The sequence below is a fragment of the Amia ocellicauda genome, chromosome 10 (genome assembly GCF_036373705.1).
Source record: "Amia ocellicauda isolate fAmiCal2 chromosome 10, fAmiCal2.hap1, whole genome shotgun sequence".
Lineage (NCBI taxonomy): Eukaryota > Metazoa > Chordata > Actinopteri > Amiiformes > Amiidae > Amia > Amia ocellicauda.
The window spans coordinates 43,206,070-43,225,515 of NC_089859.1; the positions used below are offsets into that span (position 1 = coordinate 43,206,070).

The following is a 19,446-nucleotide window of genomic DNA, read 5'->3' on the forward strand; positions in this document are numbered from 1 at the left end:
GCTAGCCAGACTGTCCCTAAGACAAAGTGTACAATACTTCAATTATATCTCCTCCAGACAGAAAGAGAGTATTAAGAGCTACGATGAAGTTACCCAAGTGATGTAAAAAGCTTGCAGCACCAGGTATTTCCAGGAGGTCTCCCATCTAAGTACTGACCAGGCCCTGCCCCGTTTAGCTTCCGAGATCTGACGAGATCGGGAGCGTTCAGGACGGTGTGGCCGCAAACCAAGAGGCCTGGCTGCATGATGTCTCTTAAAGGCTGGCGGGTATTGACGGAACTTCCAGCAAAAAAAAAAAGAAAAAAGAAAAATGGAGTGAAAAATATCAGTGCAGCAAAGGGTGTTGAAAGTAGCCGGGTATGTGAACAATACTTCAATTATATCTCCTCCAGACTGAAAGAGAGTATTAAGAGCTACGATGAAGTTACCCAAGTGACGAAAAAAGCTTGCAGCACCTGGTATTTCCAGGAGGTCACCCATCCAAGTACTGACCAGGCCCTGCCCCGTTCAGCTTCCAAGGTCTGACGAGATCGGGCGCGTTCAGGACGGTGTGGCCGCAAGCCAAGAGGCCTGGCTGCATGAAGTCTCTTAAAGGCTGGAGGGTATTGACGGAACTTCCAGCAAAAAAGAAAAGAAAAAAGAAAAATGGAGGGAAATATATCAGTGCAGCAAAGGGTGTTGAAAGTAGCCGGGTACGTGTACAATTCTTCAATTATATCTCCTCCAGACTGTAAGAGAGTATTAAGAGCTACGATGAAGTTACCCAAGTGATGTAAAAAGCTTGCAGCACCAGGTATTTCCAGGAGGTCTCCCATCTGAGTACTGACCAGGCCCTGCCCCGTTTAGCTTCCGAGATCTGACGAGATCGGGCGCATTCAGGACGGTGTGGCCGCAAGCCAAGAGGCCTGGCTGCATGATGTCTCTTAAAGGCTGGCGGGTATTGACGGAACTGCCAGCAAAAAAAAAGAAATAAGAAAAATGGATGGAAAAATTTCAGTGCAGCAAAGGGTGTTGAAAGTAGCCGGGTACGTGTACAATACTTCAATTATATCTCCTCCAGACAGAAAGAGAGTATTAAGAGCTACGATGAAGTTACCCAAGTGACGTAATAAGCTTGCAGCTCCTGGTATTTCCAGGAGGTCTCCCATCCAAGTACTGATCAGGCCCTGCCCCGTTTAGCTTCCGAGATCTGACGAGATCGGGCGCATTCAGGACGGTGTGGCCACAAGCCAAGACGCCTGGCTTCATGATGTCTCTTAAAGGTTGGCGGGTATTGACGGAACTTCCAGCAGAAAAATAAAATTAAAATAAAAATAAAAAAATGGATGGAAAAATATCAGTGCAGGAAAGGGTGTTGAAAGTAGCCGGGTACGTATACAATTCTTCAATTATATCTCCTCCAGACAGATAGAGAGTATTAAGAGCTACGATGAAGTTACCCAGGAGACGTAAAAAGCTTGCAGGACCTTGTATTTCTAGGAGTTCTCACATTCAAGTACTGACCAGGCCCTGCCCCGTTTAGCTTCCGAGATCTGATGAGTTCGGGCGCGTTCAGGACAATGTGTCCGCATGCCAAGAGGCCTGGCTGCATGATGTCTCTTAAAGGCTGGAGGGTATTGACGGAACTTCCAGCAAAATAAAGAAGAAAAAAGAAAAATGGAGGGAAAAATATCAGTGCAGCAAAGGCTGTTGAAAGTAGCCAGGTACGTGTACAATACTTCAATTATATCTCTTCCAGACAGATAGAGAGTATTAAGAGCTACGATGAAGTTACCCAGGAGACGTAAAAAGCTTTCAGTACCTGGTTTTTCCAGGAGGTCTCCCATCCAAGTACTGACCAGGCCCTGCCCCGTTTTGCTTCCAAGATCTGACAAGATCGGGCGCGTTCAGGACGGTGTGGCCGCAAGCCAAGCGGCCTGGCTGCATGATGTCTCTTAAAGGCTGGAGGGTATTGACAGAACTTCCAGCAAAAAAAAATAATAATAAGAAAAATGGAGGGAAAAATATCAGTGCAGCAAAGGCTGTTGAAAGTAGCAGGGTACGTGTACAATTCCTCAATTATAACACCTCCAGACAGATAGAGAGTATTAAGAGCTACGATGAAGTTACCCAGGAGACGTAAAAGGCTTGCAGCACCTGGTATTTCCAGGAGGTCTCCCATCCAAGTACTGACCAGGCCCTGCCCCGTTTAGTTTCCGAGATCTGACGAGATCGGGCGCATTCAGTACGGTGTGGCCACAAGCCGAGAGTCCTGGCTGCATGATGTCTCTTAAAGACTGGCGGGTATTGACGGAACTTCCAGCAAAAAAAAAAGAAAAAAATAAATAGAAAAATGGAGGGAAAAATATCAGTGCAGCAAAGGGTGTTGAATGTAGCCGGTTACGTGAACAATTCTTCAATTATATCTCCTCCAGACAGAAAGAGAGTGTTAAGAGCTACGATAAAGTTACCCAGGAGACGTAAAAAGCTTGCAGCACCAGGTATTTCCAGGAGGTCCCACATTCAAGTAATGACCAGGCCCTGCCCCGTTTAGCTTCCGAGATCTGACGAGATGGGGCGCGTTCAGGACGGTGTGGTTGCAAGCCAAGAGGCCTGGCTGCATGATGTCTCTTAAACGCTGGAGGGAATTGATGGAACTTCCAGCAAGAAAAAAAAAAAAAAAAAATAGAAAAATGGAGGGAAAAATATCAGTGCAGCAAAGGGTGTTGAAAGTAGCAGGGTACGTGTACAATTCTTCAATTATATCTCCTGCAGACAGAAAGAGAGTATTAAGAGCTACGATGAAGTTACCCAGGAGACGTAAAAACCTTGCAGCACCTGGTATTTCTAGGAGGTCTCCCATCCAAGTACTGACCAGGCCCTGCCCCGTTTAGCTTCCGTGATCTGACGAGATCGGGACTGTGTGGCCACAAGCCAAGAGGCCTGGCTGCATGATGTCTCTTAAAGGTTGGCGGGTATTGACGGAACATCCAGCAAAAAAAAAAAAAAAAGAAAAATGGATGGAAAAATATCAGTGCAGCAATGGGTGTTGACAGTAGCTGGGTACGTGTACAATACTTCAATTATATATCCTCCAGACAGATAGAGAGTATTAAGAGCTACGATAAAGTTACCCAGGAGACGTAAAAGCTTGCAGAAACAGGTATTTCCAGGAGGTCTCACATTCAAGTACTGACCAGGTCCTGCCCCGTTTAGCTTCCGAGATCTGACGAGATCGGGCGCGTTCAGGACGGTGTGGCCAAAAGCCAAGAGGCCTGGCTGCATGATGTCTCTTAAAGGTTGGCGGGTATTGACGGAACTTCCAGCAAAAAAAAAAGAAAAAAATAAATAGAAAAATGGAGGGAAAAATATCAGTGCAGCAAAGGGTGTTGAATGTAGCCGGTTACGTGAACAATTCTTCAATTATATCTCCTCCAGACAGAAAGAGAGTGTTAAGAGCTACGATAAAGTTACCCAGGAGACGTAAAAAGCTTGCAGCACCAGGTATTTCCAGGAGGTCCCACATTCAAGTAATGACTAGGCCCTGCCCCGTTTAGCTTCCGAGATCTGACGAGATGGGGCGCGTTCAGGACGGTGTGGTTGCAAGCCAAGAGGCCTGGCTGCATGATGTCTCTTAAACGCTGGAGGGAATTGATGGAACTTCCAGCAAGAAAAAAAAAAAAAAAAATAGAAAAATGGAGGGAAAAATATCAGTGCAGCAAAGGGTGTTGAAAGTAGCAGGGTACGTGTACAATTCTTCAATTATATCTCCTGCAGACAGAAAGAGAGTATTAAGAGCTACGATGAAGTTACCCAGGAGACGTAAAAACCTTGCAGCACCTGGTATTTCTAGGAGGTCTCCCATCCAAGTACTGACCAGGCCCTGCCCCGTTTAGCTTCCGTGATCTGACGAGATCGGGACTGTGTGGCCACAAGCCAAGAGGCCTGGCTGCATGATGTCTCTTAAAGGTTGGCGGGTATTGACGGAACATCCAGCAAAAAAAAAAAAAAAAGAAAAATGGATGGAAAAATATCAGTGCAGCAATGGGTGTTGACAGTAGCTGGGTACGTGTACAATACTTCAATTATATCTCCTCCAGACAGATAGAGAGTATTAAGAGCTACGATAAAGTTACCCAGGAGACGTAAAAGCTTGCAGAAACAGGTATTTCCAGGAGGTCTCACATTCAAGTACTGACCAGGTCCTGCCCCGTTTAGCTTCCGAGATCTGACGAGATCGGGCGCGTTCAGGACGTTGTGGCCAAAAGCCAAGAGGCCTGGCTGCATGATGTCTCTTAAAGGTTGGCGGGTATTGACGGAACTTCCAGCAAAAAAAAAAAAAAAAAAAAAGAGAAAAGAAAAATGGATGGCAAAATATCAGTGCAGCAAAGGGTGTTGACAGTAGCTGGGTACGTGTACAATACTTCAATTATATCTCCTCCAGACAGATAGAGAGTATTAAGAGCTACGATAAAGTTACCCAGGAGACGTAAAAGCTTGCAGCACCAGGTATTTCCAGGAGGTCTCACATTCAAGTACTGACCAGGTCCTGCCCCGTTTAGCTTCCGAGATCTGATGAGATCGGGCACGTTCAGGACGGTGTGGCCGCAATCCGAGATGTCTGGCTGCATGATGTCTCTTAAAGGCTGGCGGGTATTGACGGAACATCCAAAAAAAAAAAAAAAAAAAAAAGAAAAATGGAGGGAAAAATATCAGTGCAGGAAAGGGTGTTGAAAGTAACTGGGTACGTGTACAATACTTCAATTATATCTCCTCCAGACAGAAAGAGAGTATTAAGAGCTACGATGAAGTTACCCAGGAGACGTAAAAAGCTTGCAGCACCAGGTATTTCCAGGAGGTCTCACATTCAAGTACTGACCAGGTCCTGCTCCGTTTAGCTTCCGAGATCTGACGAGATCGGGCGCGTTCAGGATGGTGTGGCCGCAAGCCAAGACGCCTGGCTGCATGATGTCTCTTAAAGGCTGGCGGGTATTGACGGAACTTCCAGCAAAAAAAAAAAAAAAAAAAAAGAAAAATGGAGGGAAAAATATCAGTGCAGCAAAGGCTGTTGAAAGTAGCCGGGTACGTGTACAATTCTTCAATTATATCTCCTCCAGACAGAAAGAGAGAATTAAGAGCTACGATGAAGTTACCCAGGAGACGTAAAAAGTTTGCAGCACCTCGTATTTCCAGAAGGTCACCCATAAAAGTACTGACCAGGCCCTGCCTTGTTTAAATTCCGAGATCTGACGAGATCGGGCGCGTTCAGGACGGTGTGGCCGCAAGCCGAGAGGCCTGGCTGCATGATGTCTCTTAATGGCTGGCGGGTATTGACGGAACTTCCAGCAAAAAAAAAAAAAAAAAAAAAAAAGAAAAAGAAAAATGGAGGGAAAAATATCAGTGCAGTAATGGGTTTTGAAAGTAGCCGGGTACGTGTACAATTCTTCAATTATATCTCCTCCAGACAGAAAGAGAGTATTAAGAGCTACGATGAAGTTACCCAGGAGACGTAAAAAGCTTGCAGCACCTGGCATTTCCAGGAGGTCACCCATCCAAGTACTGACCAGGCCCTGCCCCGTTTAAATTCCAAGATCTGATGAGATCGGGGGCGTTCAGGACGGTGTGGCTGCAAGCCAAGAGGCCGGGCTGCATGATGTCTCTTAATGGTTGGCGGGTTTTGACGGAACATCCAGCAAAAAAAAAAAAGAGAAATGGAGGGAGAAATACCAGTGCAGCAAAGGGTGTTGAAAGTAGCCGGGTACGTGTACAATTCTTCAATTATATCTCCTGCAGACAGAAAGAGAGTATTAAGAGCTACGATGAAGTTACCCAGGAGACGTAAAAAGCTTGCAGCACGTGGTATTTCTAGGAGGTCAGCCATCCAAGTACTGACCAGGCCCTGCCCCGTTTAGCTTCCGAGATCTTACGAGATCGGGCGCATTCAGGACGGTGTGGCCACAAGCCGAGAGGCCTGGCTGCATGATGTCTCTTAAAGGTTGGCGGATATTGACGAACTTCCAGCAAAAAAAAAAAAGAAAAATGGAGGGAAAAATATCAGTGCAGCAAAGGCTGTTGAAAGTAGACGGGTACGTGTACAATTCTTCAATAATATCTCCTCCAGACTGAAAGAGAGTATTAAGAGCTACGATGAAGTTACCCAGGAGACGTAAAAAGCTTGCAGCACCTGGTATTTCCAGGAGGTCACCCAACCAAGTACTGACCAGACCCTGCCCCGTTTAGCTTCCGAGATCTGACGAGATCGGGCGCGTTCAGGATGGTGTGGCCGCAAGCCGAGACGCCTGGCTGCATGATGTCTCTTAAAGGCTGGCGGGTATTGACGGAACTGCCAGCAAAAAAAAAAAAAAGAAAAATGGATGGAAAAATATCAGTGCAGCAAAGGGTGTTGACAGTAGCTGGGTACGTGTACAATACTTCAATTATATCTCTTCCAGACAGATAGAGAGTATTAAGAGCTACGATGAAGTTACCCAGGAGACGTAAAAAGCTTGCAGCACCTGGTATTTCCAGGAGGTCTCACATTCAAGTACTGACCAGGTCCTGCCCCGTTTAGCTTCCGAGATCTGACGAGATCGGGCGCGTTCAGGATGGTGTGGCCGCAAGCCGAGACGCCTGGCTGCATGATGTCTCTTAAAGGCTGGCGGGTATTGACGGAACTTCCAGCAAAAAAAAAAAAAAAAAAAAAAGAAAAAGAAAAATGGAGGGAAAAATATCAGTGCAGTAATGGGTTTTGAAAGTAGCCGGGTACGTGTACAATTCTTCAATTATATCTCCTCCAGACAGAAAGAGAGTATTAAGAGCTACGATGAAGTTACCCAGGAGACGTAAAAAGTTTGCAGCACCTGGCATTTCCAGGAGGTCACCCATCCATGTACTGACCAGGCCCTGCCCCGTTTAAATTCCAAGATCTGATGAGATCGGGGGCGTTCAGGACGGTGTGGCTGCAAGCCAAGAGGCCTGACTGCATGATGTCTCTTAATGGTTGGCGGGTTGTGACGGAACATCCAGCAAATAAAAAAAAAGAGAAATGGTGGTAAAAATATCAGTGCAGCAAAGGGTGTTGAAAGTAGCCAGGTACGTGTACAATTCTTCAATTATATCTCCTCCAGATTGAAAGAGAGTATTAAGAGCTACGATGAAGTTACCCAGGAGACGTAAAAAGCTTGCAGCACCTGGTATTTCCAGGAGGACACCCATCCAAGTACTGACCAGGCCCTGCCCCACTCAGTTTCCGAGATCTTACGAGATCGGACGCGTTCAGGACGGTGTGGCCGCAAGCCGAGATGCCTGGCTGCATGATGTCTCTTAAAGGCTGGCGGGTATTGACGGAACTGCCAGCAATAAAAAAAAGAGAAATGGAGGGGGAAATACCAGTGCAGCAAAGGGTGTTGAAAGTAGCCGGGTACGTGTACAATACTTGAATTATATCTCCTCCAGACAGAAAGAGAGTATTAAGAGCTACGATGAAGTTACCCAGGAGACGTAAAAGCTTGCAGCACCAGGTATTTCCAGGAGGTCTCACATTCAAGTACTGACCTGGTCCTGCCCCGTTTAGCTTCCGAGATCTGACGAGATCGGGCGCGTTCAGGATGGTGTGGCCGCAAGCCGAGACGCCTGGCTGCATGATGTCTCTTAAAGGCTGGCGGGTATTGACGGAACTGCCAGCAAAAAAAAAAAAGAAAAATAGAGGGAAAAATACCAGTGCAGCAAAGGCTGATGAAAGTAGCCGGGTACGTGTACAATTCCTCAATTATAACACCTCCAGACAGATAGAGAGTATTAAGAGCTACGATGAAGTTCCCCAGGAGACGTAAAAAGCTGGCAGCACCTGGTATTTCCAGACGATCTCCCATCCAAGTACTGACCAGGTCCTGTCCCGTTTAGTTTCCGAGATCTACCGAGATCGGGCGCGTTCAGGACTGTGTGTCCGCAAGCCGAGAGGCCTGGTTGCATGATGTCTCTTAAAGGCTGGCGGATATTGACGGAACTTCCAGAAATAATAATAAAGAAAAAGAAAAATGGAGGGAAAAATATCAGTGCAGCAATGGGTGTTGAAAGTAACCGGGTACGTGTACAATACTTCAATTATATCTCCTCCAGACAGAAAGAGAGTATTAAGAGCTACGATAAACTTACCCAGCAGACGTAAAAAGCTTGCAGCACCTGGTATTTCCAGGAGGTCTCCCATCCAAGTACTGACCAGGCCCTGCCCCATTCAGTTTCCGAGATCTGACGAGATCGGGCGCGTTCAGGATGGTGTGGCCGCAAGCCGAGATCCTGGCTGCATGATGTCTCTTAAAGGCTGGCGGGTATTGACGGAACTGCCAGCAAAAAAAAAAAAGAGAAATGGAGGGAGAAATACCAGTGCAGCAAAGGGTGTTGAAAGTAGCCGGGTACGTGTACAATACTTGAATTATATCTCTTCCAGACAGATAGAGAGTATTAAGAGCTACGATGAAGTTACCCAGGAGTTGTAAAAGCTTGCAGCACCAGGTATTTCCAGGAGGTCTCACATTCAAGTACTGACCAGTTCCTGCCCCGTTTAGCTTCCGAGATCTGACGAGATCGGGCGCGTTCAGGATGGTGTGGCCGCAAGCCGAGACGCCTGGCTGCATGATGTCTCTTAAAGGCTGGCGGGTATTGACGGAACTGCCAGCAAAAAAAAAAAAAGAGAAATGGTGGTAAAAATATCAGTGCAGCAAAGGGTGTTGAAAGTAGCGAGGTACGTGTACAATTCTTCAATTATATCTCCTCCAGATTGAAAGAGAGTATTAAGAGCTACGATGAAGTTACACAGGAGACGTAAAAAGCTTGCAGCACCTGGTATTTCCAGGAGGAAACCCATCCAAGTACTGACCAGGCCCTGCCCCGTTTGGCTTCCGAGATCTGACGAGATCGGGCGCGTTCAGGACGGTGTGGCCGCAAGCCAAGATGCCTGGCGGCATGATGTCTCTTAAAGGCTGGCGGGTATTGACGGAACAGCCAGCAAAAAAAAAAAGAGAAATGGACGGAAAAATATCAGTGCAGCTAAGGCTGTTGAAAGTAGCCGGGTACGTGTACAACTCTTCAATTATATCTCCTCCAGACAGAAAGAGAGAATTAAGAGCTACGATGAAGTTACCCAGGAGACGTAAAAAGTTTGCAGCACCTCGTATTTCCAGAAGGTCACCCATAAAAGTACTGACCAGGCCCTGCCCCGTTTAAATTCTGAGATCTGACGAGATCGGGCGCGTTCAGGACGGTGTGGCCGCAAGCCGAGAGGCCTGGCTGCATGATGTCTCTTAATGGCTGGCGGGTATTGACAGAACTTCCAGCAAAAAAAAAAAAAAAAAAAAAAAGAAAAAGAAGAATGGAGGGAAAAATATCAGTGCAGTAATGGGTTTTGAAAGTAGCCGGGTACGTGTACAATTCTTCAATTATATCTCCTCCGAACAGAAAGAGAGTATTAAGAGCTACGATGAAGTTACCCAGGAGACGTAAAAAGCTTGCAGCACCTGGCATTTCTAGGAGGTCACCCATCCAAGTACTGACCAGGCCCTGCCCCGTTTAAATTCCAAGATCTGATGAGATCGGGGGCGTTCAGGACGGTGTGGCTGCAAGACAAGAGGCCTGGCGGCATGATGTGTCTTAAAGGCTGGCGGGTATTGATGGAACTTCCAGCAAAAAACAAAAGAAAAAAGAAAAATGGAGGGAAAAATATCAGTGCAGCAAATGGTGTTGACAGTAGCTGGGTACGTGTACAATTCTTCAATTATATCTCCTCCAGACAGATAGAGAGTATTAAGAGCTACGATAAAGTTACCCAGGAGACGTAAAAGCTTGCAGCACCAGGTATTTCCAGGAGGTCTCACATTCAAGTACTGACCAGGTCCTGCCCCGTTTAGCTTCCGAGATCTGACGAGATCGGGCGCGTTCAGGACGGTGTGGCCGCAAGCCGAGATGTCTGGCTGCATGATGTTTCTTAAAGGCTGGCGGGTATTGACGGAACTGCCAGCAAAGAAAAAAAAGAAAAATAGAGGGAAATATACCAGTGCAGCAAAGGGTGTTGAAAGTAGCCGGGTACGTGTACAATTCTTCAATTATATCTCCTGGAGACAGAAAGAGAGTATTAAGAGCTACGATGAAGTTACCCAGGAGACGTAAAAAGCTTGCAGCACCTGGTATTTCTAGGAGGTCTCCCATCCAAGTACTGACCAGGCCCTGCCCCGTTTAGCTTCCGAGATCTGACGAGATCGGGCGCATTCAGGACGGTGTGGCCGCAAGCCGAGAGGCCTGGCTTCATGATGTCTCTTAATGGCTGGCGGGTGTTGACGGAACTTCCAGCAAAAAAAAAAAAAAAAAAAAAAAGAAAAAGAAAAATGGAGGGAAAAATATCAGTGCAGTAATGGGTTTTGAAAGTAGCCGGGTACGTGTACAATACTTCAATTATATCTCCTCCAGACAGATAGAGAGTATTAAGAGCTACGATAAAGTTACCCAGGAGACGTAAAAGCTTGCAGCACCAGGTATTTCCAGGAGGTCTCACATTCATGTACTGACCAGGTCCTGCCCCGTTTAGCTTCCGAGATCTGACGAGATCGGGCGCGTTCAGGATGGTGTGGCCGCAAGCCGAGATGCCTGGCTGCATGATGTCTCTTAAAGGCTGGCGGGTATTGACGGAACTGCCAGCAAAAAAAAAAAAGAAAAATAGAGGGAAATATACCAGTGCAGCAAAGGGTGTTGAAAGTAGCCGGGTACGTGTACAATTCTTCAATTATATCTCCTGGAGACAGAAAGAGAGTATTAAGAGTTACGATGAAGTTACCCAGGAGACGTAAAAAGCTTGCAGCACCTGGTATTTCTAGGAGGTCTCCCATCCAAGTACTGACCAGGCCCTGCCCCGTTTAGCTTCCGAGATCTGACGAGATCGGGCGCATTCAGGACGGTGTGGCCGCAAGCCGAGAGGCCTGGCTACATGATGTCTCTTAAAGGCTGGCGGATATTGACGGTACTTCCAGCAAAAAAATAAAATAAAAAGAAAAATGGAGGGAAAAATATCAGTGCAGCAAAGGGTGTTGAAAGTAGCCTAGTACGTGTACAATTCTTCAATTATATCTCCTCCAGACAGAAAGAGAGTATTAAGAGCTACGATGAAGTTACCCAGGAGACGTAAAAGGCTTGCAGCACCTGGTATTTCTCGGAGGTCTCCCATCCAAGTACTGACCAGGCCCTGCCCCGTTTAGCTTCCGAGATCTGACGAGATCGGGCGCGTTCAGGATGGTGTGGCCGCAAGCCAAGATGCCTGGCTGCATGATGTCTCTTAAAGGCTGGCGGGTATTGACGGAACTTCCAGCAAAAAAAAAAAAAAAAAAAAAAGAAAAAGAAAAATGGAGGGAAAAATATCAGTGCAGTAATGGGTTTTGAAAGTAGCCGGGTACGTGTACAATACTTCAATTATATCTCCTCCAGACAGATAGAGAGTATTAAGAGCTACGATAAAGTTACCCAGGAGACGTAAAAGCTTGCAGCACCAGGTATTTCCAGGAGGTCTCACATTCATGTACTGACCAGGTCCTGCCCCGTTTAGCTTCCGAGATCTGACGAGATCGGGCGCGTTCAGGATGGTGTGGCCGCAAGCCAAGATGCCTGGCTGCATGATGTCTCTTAAAGGCTGGCGGGTATTGACGGAACTGCCAGCAAAAAAAAAAAAGAAAAATAGAGGGAAATATACCAGTGCAGCACAGGGTGTTGAAAGTAGCCGGGTACGTGTACAATTCTTCAATTATATCTCCTGGAGAAAGAAAGAGAGTATTAAGAGCTACGATGAAGTTACCCAGGAGACGTAAAAAGCTTGCAGCACCTGGTATTTCCAGGAGGTCACACATCCAAGTACTGACCAGGCCCTGCCCCGTTTAGCTTCCGAAATCTGATATGATCGGGCGCGTTCAGGACGGTGTGACTACAAGCCAAGAGGCCTGGCTGCATGATGTCTCTTAAAGGCTGGCGGATATTGACGGAACTTCCAGCAAAAAAATAAAATAAAAAGAAAAATGGAGGGAAAAATATCAGTGCAGCAAAGGGTGTTGAAAGTAGTCTAGTACGTGTACAATTCTTCAATTATATCTCCTGGAGACAGAAAGAGAGTATTAAGAGCTACGATGAAGTTACCCAGGAGACGTAAAAGGTTTGCAGCACCTGGTATTTCTAGGAGGTCTCCCATCCAAGTACTGACCAGGCCCTGCCCCGTTTAGCTTCCGAGATCTGACGAGATCGGGCGCATTCAGGACGGTGTGGCCGCAAGCCGAGAGGCCTGGCTGCATGATGTCTCTTAAAGGTTGGCGGGTATTGACGGAACTTCCAGCAAAAAAAAAAAAAAAAAAGAAAAATGGATGGAAAAATATCAGTGCAGCAAAGGGTGTTGACAGTAGCTGGGTACGTGTACAATACTTCAAATATATCTCCTCCAGACAGATAGAGAGTATTAAGAGCTACGATAAAGTTACCCAGGAGACGTAAAAGCTTGCAGCACCAGGTATTTCCAGGAGGTCTCACATTCATGTACCGACCAGGTCCTGCCCCGTTTAGCTTCCAAGATCTGACGAGATCGGGCGAGTTCAGGATGGTGTGGCCGCAAGCCGAGATGCCTGGCTGCATGATGTCTCTTAAAGGCTGGCGGGTATTGACGGAATTTCCAGCAAAAAAAAAAAAAAAAATGGATGGAAAAATATCAGTGCAGCAAAGGGTGTTGACAGTAGCTGGGTACGTGTACAATACTTCAATTATAACTCCTCCAGACAGATAGAGAGTATTAAGAGCTACGATGAAGTTACCCAGGAGACGTAAAAGCTTGCAGCACGAGGTATTTCCAGGAGGTCTCACATTCATGTACTGACCAGGTCCTGCCCCGTTTAGCTTCCGAGATCTGACGAGATCGGGCGCGTTCAGGATGGTGTGGCCGCAAGCCGAGATGCCTGGCTGCATGATGTCTCTTAAAGGCTGGCGGGTATTGACGGAACTGCCAGCAAAAAAAAAAAAGAAAAATAGAGGGAAATATACCAGTGCAGCAAAGGGTGTTGAAAGTAGCCGGGTACGTGTACAATTCTTCAATTATATCTCCTGGAGACAGAAAGAGAGTATTAAGAGCTACGATGAAGTTACCCAGGAGACGTAAAAAGCTTGCAGCACCTGGTATTTCTAGGAGGTCTCCCATCCAAGTACTGACCAGGCCCTGCCCCGTTTAGCTTCCGAGATCTGACGAGATCGGGCGCATTCAGGACGGTGTGGCCGCAAGCCGAGAGGCCTGGCTACATGATGTCTCTTAATGGCTGGCGGGTATTGACGGAACTTCCAGCAAAAAAAAAAAAAAAAAAAAAGAAAAAGAAAAATGGAGGGAAAAATATCAGTGCAGTAATGGGTTTTGAAAGTAGCCGGGTACGTGTACAATACTTCAATTATATCTCCTCCAGACAGATAGAGAGTATTAAGAGCTACGATAAAGTTACCCAGGAGACGTAAAAGCTTGCAGCACCAGGTATTTCCAGGAGGTCTCACATTCATGTACTGACCAGGTCCTGCCCCGTTTAGCTTCCGAGATCTGACGAGATCGGGCGCGTTCAGGATGGTGTGGCCGCAAGACAAGATGCCTGGCTGCATGATGTCTCTTAAAGGCTGGCGGGTATTGACGGAACTGCCAGCAAAAAAAAAAAAGAAAAATAGAGGGAAATATACCAGTGCAGCACAGGGTGTTGAAAGTAGCCGGGTACTTGTACAATTCTTCAATTATATCTCCTGGAGAAAGAAAGAGAGTATTAAGAGCTACGATGAAGTTACCCAGGAGACGTAAAAAGCTTGCAGCACCTGGTATTTCCAGGAGGTCACACATCCAAGTACTGACCAGGCCCTGCCCCGTTTAGCTTCCGAAATCTGATATGATCGGGCGCGTTCAGGACGGTGTGACTACAAGCCAAGAGGCCTGGCTGCATGATGTCTCTTAAAGGCTTGCGGATATTGACGGAACTTCCAGCAAAAAAATAAAATAAAAAGAAAAATGGAGGGAAAAATATCAGTGCAGCAAAGGCTGTTGAAAGTAGCCTAGTACGTGTACAATTCTTCAATTATATCTCCTCCAGACAGAAAGAGAGTATTAAGAGCTACGATGAAGTTACCCAGGAGACGTAAAAGGCTTGCAGCACCTGGTATTTCTCAGAGGTCTCCCATCCAAGTACTGACCAGGCCCTGCCCCGTTTAGCTTCCGAGATCTGACGAGATCGGGCGCGTTCAGGATGGTGTGGCCGCAAGCCAAGATGCCTGGCTGCATGATGTCTCTTAAAGGCTGGCGGGTATTGACGGAACTGCCAGCAAAAAAAAAAAAGAAAAATAGAGGGAAATATACCAGTGCAGCAAAGGGTGTTGAAAGTAGCCGGGTACGTGTACAATTCTTCAATTATATCTCCTGGAGACAGAAAGAGAGAATTAAGAGCTACGATGAAGTTACCCAGGAGACGTAAAAAGCTTGCAGCACCTGGTATTTCCAGGACGTCTCCCATCCAAGTTCTGAGCAGGCCCTGCCCCGTTTAGCTTCCGAAATCTGATATGATCGGGCACGTTCTGGACGGTGTGACTACAAGCCAAGAGGCCTGGCTTCATGATGTCTCTTAAAGGCTGGCGGATATTGACGGAACTTCCAGCAAAAAAATAAAATAAAAAGAAAAATGTAGGGAAAAATATCAGTGCAGCAAAGGGTGTTGAAAGTAGCCTAGTACGTGTACAATTCTTCAATTATATCTCCTCCAGACAGAAAGAGAGTATTAAGAGCTACGATGTTGTTACCCAGGAGACGTAAAAGGCTTGCAGCACCTGGTATTTCTCGGAGGTCTCCCATCCAAGTACTGACCAGGCCCTGCCCCGTTTAGCTTCCGAGATCTGACGAGATCGGGCGCGTTCAGGATGGTGTGGCCGCAAACCGACATGCCTGGCTGCATGATGTCTCTTAAAGGCTGGCGGGTATTGACGGAACTGCCAGCAAAAAAAAAAAAGAAAAATAGAGGGAAATATACCAGTGCAGCAAAGGGTGTTGAAAGTAGCCGGGTACGTGTACAATTCTTCAATTATATCTCCTGGAGACAGAAAGAGAGTATTAAGAGCTACGATGAAGTTACCCAGGAGACGTAAAAAGCTTGCAGCACCTGGTATTTCTAGGAGGTCTCCCATCCAAGTACTGACCAGGCCCTGCCCCGTTTAGCTTCCGAGATCTGACGAGATCGGGCGCATTCAGGACGGTGTGGCCGCAAGCCGAGAGGCCTGGCTACATGATGTCTCTTAATGGCTGGCGGGTATTGACGGAACTTCCAGCAAAAAAAAAAAAAAAAAAAAAAGAAAAAGAAAAATGGAGGGAAAAATATCAGTGCAGTAATGGGTTTTGAAAGTAGCCGGGTACGTGTACAATACTTCAATTATATCTCCTCCAGACAGATAGAGAGTATTAAGAGCTACGATAAAGTTACCCAGGAGACGTAAAAGCTTGCAGCACCAGGTATTTCCAGGAGGTCTCACATTCATGTACTGACCAGGTCCTGCCCCGTTTAGCTTCCGAGATCTGACGAGATCGGGCGCGTTCAGGATGGTGTGGCCGCAAGACAAGATGCCTGGCTGCATGATGTCTCTTAAAGGCTGGCGGGTATTGACGGAACTGCCAGCAAAAAAAAAAAAGAAAAATAGAGGGAAATATACCAGTGCAGCACAGGGTGTTGAAAGTAGCCGGGTACGTGTACAATTCTTCAATTATATCTCCTGGAGAAAGAAAGAGAGTATTAAGAGCTACGATGAAGTTACCCAGGAGACGTAAAAAGCTTGCAGCACCTGGTATTTCCAGGAGGTCACACATCCAAGTACTGACCAGGCCCTGCCCCGTTTAGCTTCCGAAATCTGATATGATCGGGCGCGTTCAGGACGGTGTGACTACAAGCCAAGAGGCCTGGCTGCATGATGTCTCTTAAAGGCTGGCGGATATTGACGGAACTTCCAGCAAAAAAATAAAATAAAAAGAAAAATGGAGGGAAAAATATCAGTGCAGCAAAGGCTGTTGAAAGTAGCCTAGTACATGTACAATTCTTCAATTATATCTCCTCCAGACAGAAAGAGAGTATTAAGAGCTACGATGAAGTTACCCAGGAGACGTAAAAGGCTTGCAGCACCTGGTATTTCTCGGAGGTCTCCCATCCAAGTACTGACCAGGCCCTGCCCCGTTTAGCTTCCGAGATCTGACGAGATCGGGCGCGTTCAGGATGGTGTGGCCGCAAGCCGAGATGCCTGGCTGCATGATGTCTCTTAAAGGCTGGCGGGAATTGACGGAACTGCCAGCAAAAAAAAAAAAAGAAAAATAGAGGGAAATATACCAGTGCAGCAAAGGGTGTTGAAAGTAGCCGGGTACGTGTACAATTCTTCAATTATATCTCCTGGAGACAGAAAGAGAGTATTAAGAGCTACGATGAAGTTACCCAGGAGACGTAAAAAGCTTGCAGCACCTGGTATTTCTAGGAGGTCTCCCATCCAAGTACTGACCAGGCCCTGCCCCGTTTAGCTTCCGAGATCTGACGAGATCGGGCGCATTCAGGACGGTGTGGCCGCAAGCCGAGAGGCCTGGCTGCATGATGTCTCTTAATGGCTGGCGGGTATTGACGGAACTTCCAGCAAAAAAAAAAAATAGAAAAAGAAAAATGGAGGGAAAAATATCAGTGCAGTAATGGGTTTTGAAAGTAGCCGGGTACGTGTACAATACTTCAATTATATCTCCTCCAGACAGATAAAGAGTATTAAGAGCTACGATAAAGTTACCCAGGAGACGTAAAAGCTTGCAGCACCAGGTATTTCCAGGAGGTCTCACATTCATGTACTGACCAGGTCCTGCCCCGTTTAGCTTCCGAGATCTGACGAGATCGGGCGCGTTCAGGATGGTGTGGCCGCAAGCCGAGATGCCTGGCTGCATGATGTCTCTTAAAGGCTGGCGGGTATTGACGGAACTGCCAGCAAAAAAAAAAAAGAAAAATAGAGGGAAATATACCAGTGCAGCAAAGGGTGTTGAAAGTAGCCGGGTACGTGTACAATTCTTCAATTATATCTCCTGGAGACAGAAAGAGAGTATTAAGAGCTACGATGAAGTTACCCAGGAGACGTAAAAAGCTTGCAGCACCTGGTATTTCTAGGAGGTCTCCCATCCAAGTACTGACCAGGCCCTGCCCCGTTTAGCTTCCGAGATCTGACGAGATCGGGCGCATTCAGGACGGTGTGGCCACAAGCCGAAAGGCCTGGCTGCATGATGTCTCTTAAAGGTTGGCGGGTATTGACGGAACTTCCAGCAAAAAAAAAAAAGAAAAAAAGAAAAAAGAAAAATGGATGGAAAAATATCAGTGCAGCAAAGGGTGTTGACAGTAGCTGGATTCGTGTACAATACTTCAATTATATCTCCTCCAGACAGAGAGAGAGTATTAAGAGCTACGATAAAGTTTCCCAGGAGACGTAAAAGCTTGCAGCACTAGGTATTTCCAGGAGGTCTCACTATCATGTACTGACCAGGTCCTGCCCCGTTTAGCTTCCGAGATCTGACGAGATCGGGCGCGTTCAGGATGGTGTGGCCGCAAGCCGAGATGCCTGGCTGCATGATGTCTCTTAAAGGCTGGCGGGTATTGACGGAACTGCCAGCAAAAAAAAAAAAGAAAAATAGAGGGAAATATACCAGTGCAGCAAAGGGTGTTGAAAGTAGCCGGGTACGTGTACAATTCTTCAATTATATCTCCTGGAGACAGAAAGAGAGTATTAAGAGCTACGATGAAGTTACCCAGGAGACGTAAAAAGCTTGCAGCACCTGGTATTTCTAGGAGGTCTCCCATCCAAGTACTGACCAGGCCCTGCCCCATTTAGCTTCCGAGATCTGACAAGATCGGGCGCGTTCAGGATGGTGTGGCCGCAAGCCGAGATGCCTGGCTGCATGATGTCTCTTAAAGGCTGGCGGGTATTGACGAAACTGCCAGCAAAAAAAAAAAGAAAAATAGAGGGAAATATACCAGTGCAGCAAAGGGTGTTGAAAGTAGCCGGGTACGTGTACAATCCTTCAATTATATCTCCTGGAGACAGAAAGAGAGTATTAAGAGCTACGATGAAGTTACCCAGGAGACGTAAAAAGCTTGCAGCACCTGGTATTTCTAGGAGGTCTCCCATCCAAGTACTGACCAGGCCCTGCCCCGTTTAGCTTCCGAGATCTGACGAGATCGGGCGCATTCAGGATGGTGTGGCCGCAAGCCGAGATGCCTGGCTGCATGATGTCTCTTAAAGGTTGGCGGGTATTGACGGAACTTCCAGGAAAAAAAAAAAAATAAAAAATAGAAAAATGGAGGGAAAAATATCAGTGCTGGAAAGGGTGTTGAAAGTAGCCGGGTACGTGTACAATTCTTCAATTATATCTCCTGCAGACTGAAAGAGAGTATTAAGAGCTACGATAAAGTTTCCCAGGAGACGAAAAAGCTAGCAGCACCTGGTATTTCCAGGAGGTCACCCATCCAAGTACTGACCAGGACCTGCCCCGTTTAGCTTCCGAGATCTGATGAGATTGGGCGCGTTCAGGACGGTGTGGCCGCAAGCCAAGAGGCCTGGCTGCATGATGTCTCTTAAAGGCTGACGGGTATTGACGGAACTTCCAGCAAAAAAAAAATGGATAAAGAAAAATGGAGGGAAAAATATCAGTGCAGCAATGGGTGTTGAAAGTAGCCGGGTACGTGTACAATACTTCAATTATATCTCCTCCAGACAGAAAGAGAGTATTAAGAGCTACGATGAACTCACCTAAAGGATTATTAGGAACACCATACTAATACTGTGTTTGACCCCCTTTCGCCTTCAGAACTGCTTTAATTCTACGTGGCATTGCTTCAACAAGGTGCTGAAAGCATTCTTTAGAAATGTTGGCCCATATTGATAGGATAGCATCTTGCAGTTGATGGAGATTTGTGGGATGCACATCCAGGGCACGAAGCTCCCGTTCCACCACATCCCAAAGATGCTCCATTGGGTTGAGATCTGGTGACTGTGGGGGCCAGTTTAGTACAGTGAACTCATTGTCATGTTCAAGAAACCAATTTGAAATGATTCGACCTTTGTGACATGGTGCATTATCCTGCTGGAAGTAGCCATCAGAGGATGGGTACATGGTGGTCATAAAGGGATGGACATGGTCAGAAACAATGCTCAGGTAGGCCGTAGCATTTAAACGATGCCCAATTGGTACTAAGGGGCCTAAAGTGTGCCAAGAAGACATCCCCCACACCATTACACCACCACCACCAGCCTGCACAGTGGTAACAAGACATGATGGATCCATGTTCTCATTCTGTTTACGCCAAATTCTGACTCTACCATCTGAATGTCTCACCTCTTTTTCCTATTTGTAGTGGAGATGAGTGGTACCCGGTGGGGTCTTCT

At 46.6% G+C, this 19,446-nt stretch overlaps 17 non-coding genes and 36 pseudogenes across 17 annotated transcripts; all 53 read right to left on the reverse strand.

The window, feature by feature from the left end:
• Nucleotides 1-108: 108 nt before the first annotated feature.
• On the reverse strand, nucleotides 109-227 carry LOC136761496 (5S ribosomal RNA). The gene has a single exon (XR_010820361.1). It is a non-coding gene; the product is annotated as a 5S ribosomal RNA (ribosomal RNA).
• Nucleotides 228-443: 216 nt separating this feature from the next.
• Nucleotides 444-562, reverse strand: LOC136760707 (uncharacterized; annotated as a pseudogene).
• Nucleotides 563-778: 216 nt separating this feature from the next.
• Nucleotides 779-897, reverse strand: LOC136762650 (5S ribosomal RNA). The gene has a single exon (XR_010820844.1). It is a non-coding gene; the product is annotated as a 5S ribosomal RNA (ribosomal RNA).
• Nucleotides 898-1,111: 214 nt separating this feature from the next.
• Nucleotides 1,112-1,230, reverse strand: LOC136762463 (5S ribosomal RNA). Its single transcript, XR_010820662.1, has one exon. It is a non-coding gene; the product is annotated as a 5S ribosomal RNA (ribosomal RNA).
• Nucleotides 1,231-1,454: 224 nt separating this feature from the next.
• Nucleotides 1,455-1,573, reverse strand: LOC136762108 (uncharacterized; annotated as a pseudogene).
• Nucleotides 1,574-1,789: 216 nt separating this feature from the next.
• On the reverse strand, nucleotides 1,790-1,908 carry LOC136761705 (uncharacterized; annotated as a pseudogene).
• A 216-nt stretch (nucleotides 1,909-2,124) lies between these two features.
• On the reverse strand, nucleotides 2,125-2,243 carry LOC136760749 (uncharacterized; annotated as a pseudogene).
• Nucleotides 2,244-2,465: 222 nt separating this feature from the next.
• On the reverse strand, nucleotides 2,466-2,584 carry LOC136762005 (uncharacterized; annotated as a pseudogene).
• Nucleotides 2,585-3,127: 543 nt separating this feature from the next.
• Nucleotides 3,128-3,246, reverse strand: LOC136762132 (uncharacterized; annotated as a pseudogene).
• Nucleotides 3,247-3,468: 222 nt separating this feature from the next.
• Nucleotides 3,469-3,587, reverse strand: LOC136762118 (uncharacterized; annotated as a pseudogene).
• Nucleotides 3,588-4,473: 886 nt separating this feature from the next.
• Nucleotides 4,474-4,592, reverse strand: LOC136761243 (uncharacterized; annotated as a pseudogene).
• A 217-nt stretch (nucleotides 4,593-4,809) lies between these two features.
• LOC136761177 (uncharacterized) lies at nucleotides 4,810-4,928 on the reverse strand (annotated as a pseudogene).
• Nucleotides 4,929-5,147: 219 nt separating this feature from the next.
• Nucleotides 5,148-5,266, reverse strand: LOC136761623 (uncharacterized; annotated as a pseudogene).
• Nucleotides 5,267-5,494: 228 nt separating this feature from the next.
• On the reverse strand, nucleotides 5,495-5,613 carry LOC136760713 (uncharacterized; annotated as a pseudogene).
• Nucleotides 5,614-5,823: 210 nt separating this feature from the next.
• On the reverse strand, nucleotides 5,824-5,942 carry LOC136761282 (uncharacterized; annotated as a pseudogene).
• Nucleotides 5,943-6,151: 209 nt separating this feature from the next.
• Nucleotides 6,152-6,270, reverse strand: LOC136762262 (5S ribosomal RNA). The gene has a single exon (XR_010820468.1). It is a non-coding gene; the product is annotated as a 5S ribosomal RNA (ribosomal RNA).
• A 212-nt stretch (nucleotides 6,271-6,482) lies between these two features.
• Nucleotides 6,483-6,601, reverse strand: LOC136760784 (uncharacterized; annotated as a pseudogene).
• Nucleotides 6,602-6,827: 226 nt separating this feature from the next.
• On the reverse strand, nucleotides 6,828-6,946 carry LOC136761419 (uncharacterized; annotated as a pseudogene).
• A 211-nt stretch (nucleotides 6,947-7,157) lies between these two features.
• LOC136761543 (uncharacterized) lies at nucleotides 7,158-7,276 on the reverse strand (annotated as a pseudogene).
• Nucleotides 7,277-7,484: 208 nt separating this feature from the next.
• Nucleotides 7,485-7,603, reverse strand: LOC136760754 (uncharacterized; annotated as a pseudogene).
• Nucleotides 7,604-7,813: 210 nt separating this feature from the next.
• Nucleotides 7,814-7,932, reverse strand: LOC136762159 (uncharacterized; annotated as a pseudogene).
• A 216-nt stretch (nucleotides 7,933-8,148) lies between these two features.
• On the reverse strand, nucleotides 8,149-8,267 carry LOC136761009 (uncharacterized; annotated as a pseudogene).
• Nucleotides 8,268-8,475: 208 nt separating this feature from the next.
• Nucleotides 8,476-8,594, reverse strand: LOC136761413 (uncharacterized; annotated as a pseudogene).
• A 211-nt stretch (nucleotides 8,595-8,805) lies between these two features.
• On the reverse strand, nucleotides 8,806-8,924 carry LOC136762551 (5S ribosomal RNA). Its single transcript, XR_010820747.1, has one exon. It is a non-coding gene; the product is annotated as a 5S ribosomal RNA (ribosomal RNA).
• Nucleotides 8,925-9,133: 209 nt separating this feature from the next.
• Nucleotides 9,134-9,252, reverse strand: LOC136761786 (uncharacterized; annotated as a pseudogene).
• Nucleotides 9,253-9,479: 227 nt separating this feature from the next.
• LOC136761238 (uncharacterized) lies at nucleotides 9,480-9,598 on the reverse strand (annotated as a pseudogene).
• A 215-nt stretch (nucleotides 9,599-9,813) lies between these two features.
• LOC136760864 (uncharacterized) lies at nucleotides 9,814-9,932 on the reverse strand (annotated as a pseudogene).
• A 210-nt stretch (nucleotides 9,933-10,142) lies between these two features.
• Nucleotides 10,143-10,261, reverse strand: LOC136760983 (5S ribosomal RNA). Its single transcript, XR_010820307.1, has one exon. It is a non-coding gene; the product is annotated as a 5S ribosomal RNA (ribosomal RNA).
• Nucleotides 10,262-10,487: 226 nt separating this feature from the next.
• On the reverse strand, nucleotides 10,488-10,606 carry LOC136761216 (uncharacterized; annotated as a pseudogene).
• A 210-nt stretch (nucleotides 10,607-10,816) lies between these two features.
• LOC136760997 (5S ribosomal RNA) lies at nucleotides 10,817-10,935 on the reverse strand. The gene has a single exon (XR_010820309.1). It is a non-coding gene; the product is annotated as a 5S ribosomal RNA (ribosomal RNA).
• Nucleotides 10,936-11,151: 216 nt separating this feature from the next.
• On the reverse strand, nucleotides 11,152-11,270 carry LOC136762405 (5S ribosomal RNA). The gene has a single exon (XR_010820605.1). It is a non-coding gene; the product is annotated as a 5S ribosomal RNA (ribosomal RNA).
• Nucleotides 11,271-11,495: 225 nt separating this feature from the next.
• On the reverse strand, nucleotides 11,496-11,614 carry LOC136761218 (uncharacterized; annotated as a pseudogene).
• Nucleotides 11,615-11,824: 210 nt separating this feature from the next.
• LOC136761373 (uncharacterized) lies at nucleotides 11,825-11,943 on the reverse strand (annotated as a pseudogene).
• Nucleotides 11,944-12,159: 216 nt separating this feature from the next.
• LOC136762435 (5S ribosomal RNA) lies at nucleotides 12,160-12,278 on the reverse strand. The gene has a single exon (XR_010820634.1). It is a non-coding gene; the product is annotated as a 5S ribosomal RNA (ribosomal RNA).
• A 215-nt stretch (nucleotides 12,279-12,493) lies between these two features.
• Nucleotides 12,494-12,612, reverse strand: LOC136761903 (uncharacterized; annotated as a pseudogene).
• Nucleotides 12,613-12,820: 208 nt separating this feature from the next.
• On the reverse strand, nucleotides 12,821-12,939 carry LOC136761691 (uncharacterized; annotated as a pseudogene).
• A 210-nt stretch (nucleotides 12,940-13,149) lies between these two features.
• LOC136761008 (5S ribosomal RNA) lies at nucleotides 13,150-13,268 on the reverse strand. Its single transcript, XR_010820310.1, has one exon. It is a non-coding gene; the product is annotated as a 5S ribosomal RNA (ribosomal RNA).
• Nucleotides 13,269-13,492: 224 nt separating this feature from the next.
• Nucleotides 13,493-13,611, reverse strand: LOC136761458 (uncharacterized; annotated as a pseudogene).
• Nucleotides 13,612-13,821: 210 nt separating this feature from the next.
• LOC136761374 (uncharacterized) lies at nucleotides 13,822-13,940 on the reverse strand (annotated as a pseudogene).
• Nucleotides 13,941-14,156: 216 nt separating this feature from the next.
• LOC136762445 (5S ribosomal RNA) lies at nucleotides 14,157-14,275 on the reverse strand. The gene has a single exon (XR_010820644.1). It is a non-coding gene; the product is annotated as a 5S ribosomal RNA (ribosomal RNA).
• A 210-nt stretch (nucleotides 14,276-14,485) lies between these two features.
• LOC136762233 (uncharacterized) lies at nucleotides 14,486-14,604 on the reverse strand (annotated as a pseudogene).
• A 216-nt stretch (nucleotides 14,605-14,820) lies between these two features.
• Nucleotides 14,821-14,939, reverse strand: LOC136762516 (5S ribosomal RNA). Its single transcript, XR_010820713.1, has one exon. It is a non-coding gene; the product is annotated as a 5S ribosomal RNA (ribosomal RNA).
• A 210-nt stretch (nucleotides 14,940-15,149) lies between these two features.
• LOC136761020 (5S ribosomal RNA) lies at nucleotides 15,150-15,268 on the reverse strand. Its single transcript, XR_010820312.1, has one exon. It is a non-coding gene; the product is annotated as a 5S ribosomal RNA (ribosomal RNA).
• A 225-nt stretch (nucleotides 15,269-15,493) lies between these two features.
• LOC136761459 (uncharacterized) lies at nucleotides 15,494-15,612 on the reverse strand (annotated as a pseudogene).
• A 210-nt stretch (nucleotides 15,613-15,822) lies between these two features.
• Nucleotides 15,823-15,941, reverse strand: LOC136761375 (uncharacterized; annotated as a pseudogene).
• A 216-nt stretch (nucleotides 15,942-16,157) lies between these two features.
• LOC136762406 (5S ribosomal RNA) lies at nucleotides 16,158-16,276 on the reverse strand. Its single transcript, XR_010820606.1, has one exon. It is a non-coding gene; the product is annotated as a 5S ribosomal RNA (ribosomal RNA).
• A 211-nt stretch (nucleotides 16,277-16,487) lies between these two features.
• Nucleotides 16,488-16,606, reverse strand: LOC136761032 (5S ribosomal RNA). The gene has a single exon (XR_010820315.1). It is a non-coding gene; the product is annotated as a 5S ribosomal RNA (ribosomal RNA).
• A 217-nt stretch (nucleotides 16,607-16,823) lies between these two features.
• LOC136761219 (uncharacterized) lies at nucleotides 16,824-16,942 on the reverse strand (annotated as a pseudogene).
• A 210-nt stretch (nucleotides 16,943-17,152) lies between these two features.
• On the reverse strand, nucleotides 17,153-17,271 carry LOC136762117 (5S ribosomal RNA). Its single transcript, XR_010820436.1, has one exon. It is a non-coding gene; the product is annotated as a 5S ribosomal RNA (ribosomal RNA).
• A 224-nt stretch (nucleotides 17,272-17,495) lies between these two features.
• LOC136761919 (uncharacterized) lies at nucleotides 17,496-17,614 on the reverse strand (annotated as a pseudogene).
• A 210-nt stretch (nucleotides 17,615-17,824) lies between these two features.
• On the reverse strand, nucleotides 17,825-17,943 carry LOC136760730 (uncharacterized; annotated as a pseudogene).
• A 209-nt stretch (nucleotides 17,944-18,152) lies between these two features.
• On the reverse strand, nucleotides 18,153-18,271 carry LOC136760611 (5S ribosomal RNA). Its single transcript, XR_010820231.1, has one exon. It is a non-coding gene; the product is annotated as a 5S ribosomal RNA (ribosomal RNA).
• Nucleotides 18,272-18,490: 219 nt separating this feature from the next.
• On the reverse strand, nucleotides 18,491-18,609 carry LOC136760827 (uncharacterized; annotated as a pseudogene).
• Between the last annotated feature and the right edge of the window lie 837 nt (nucleotides 18,610-19,446).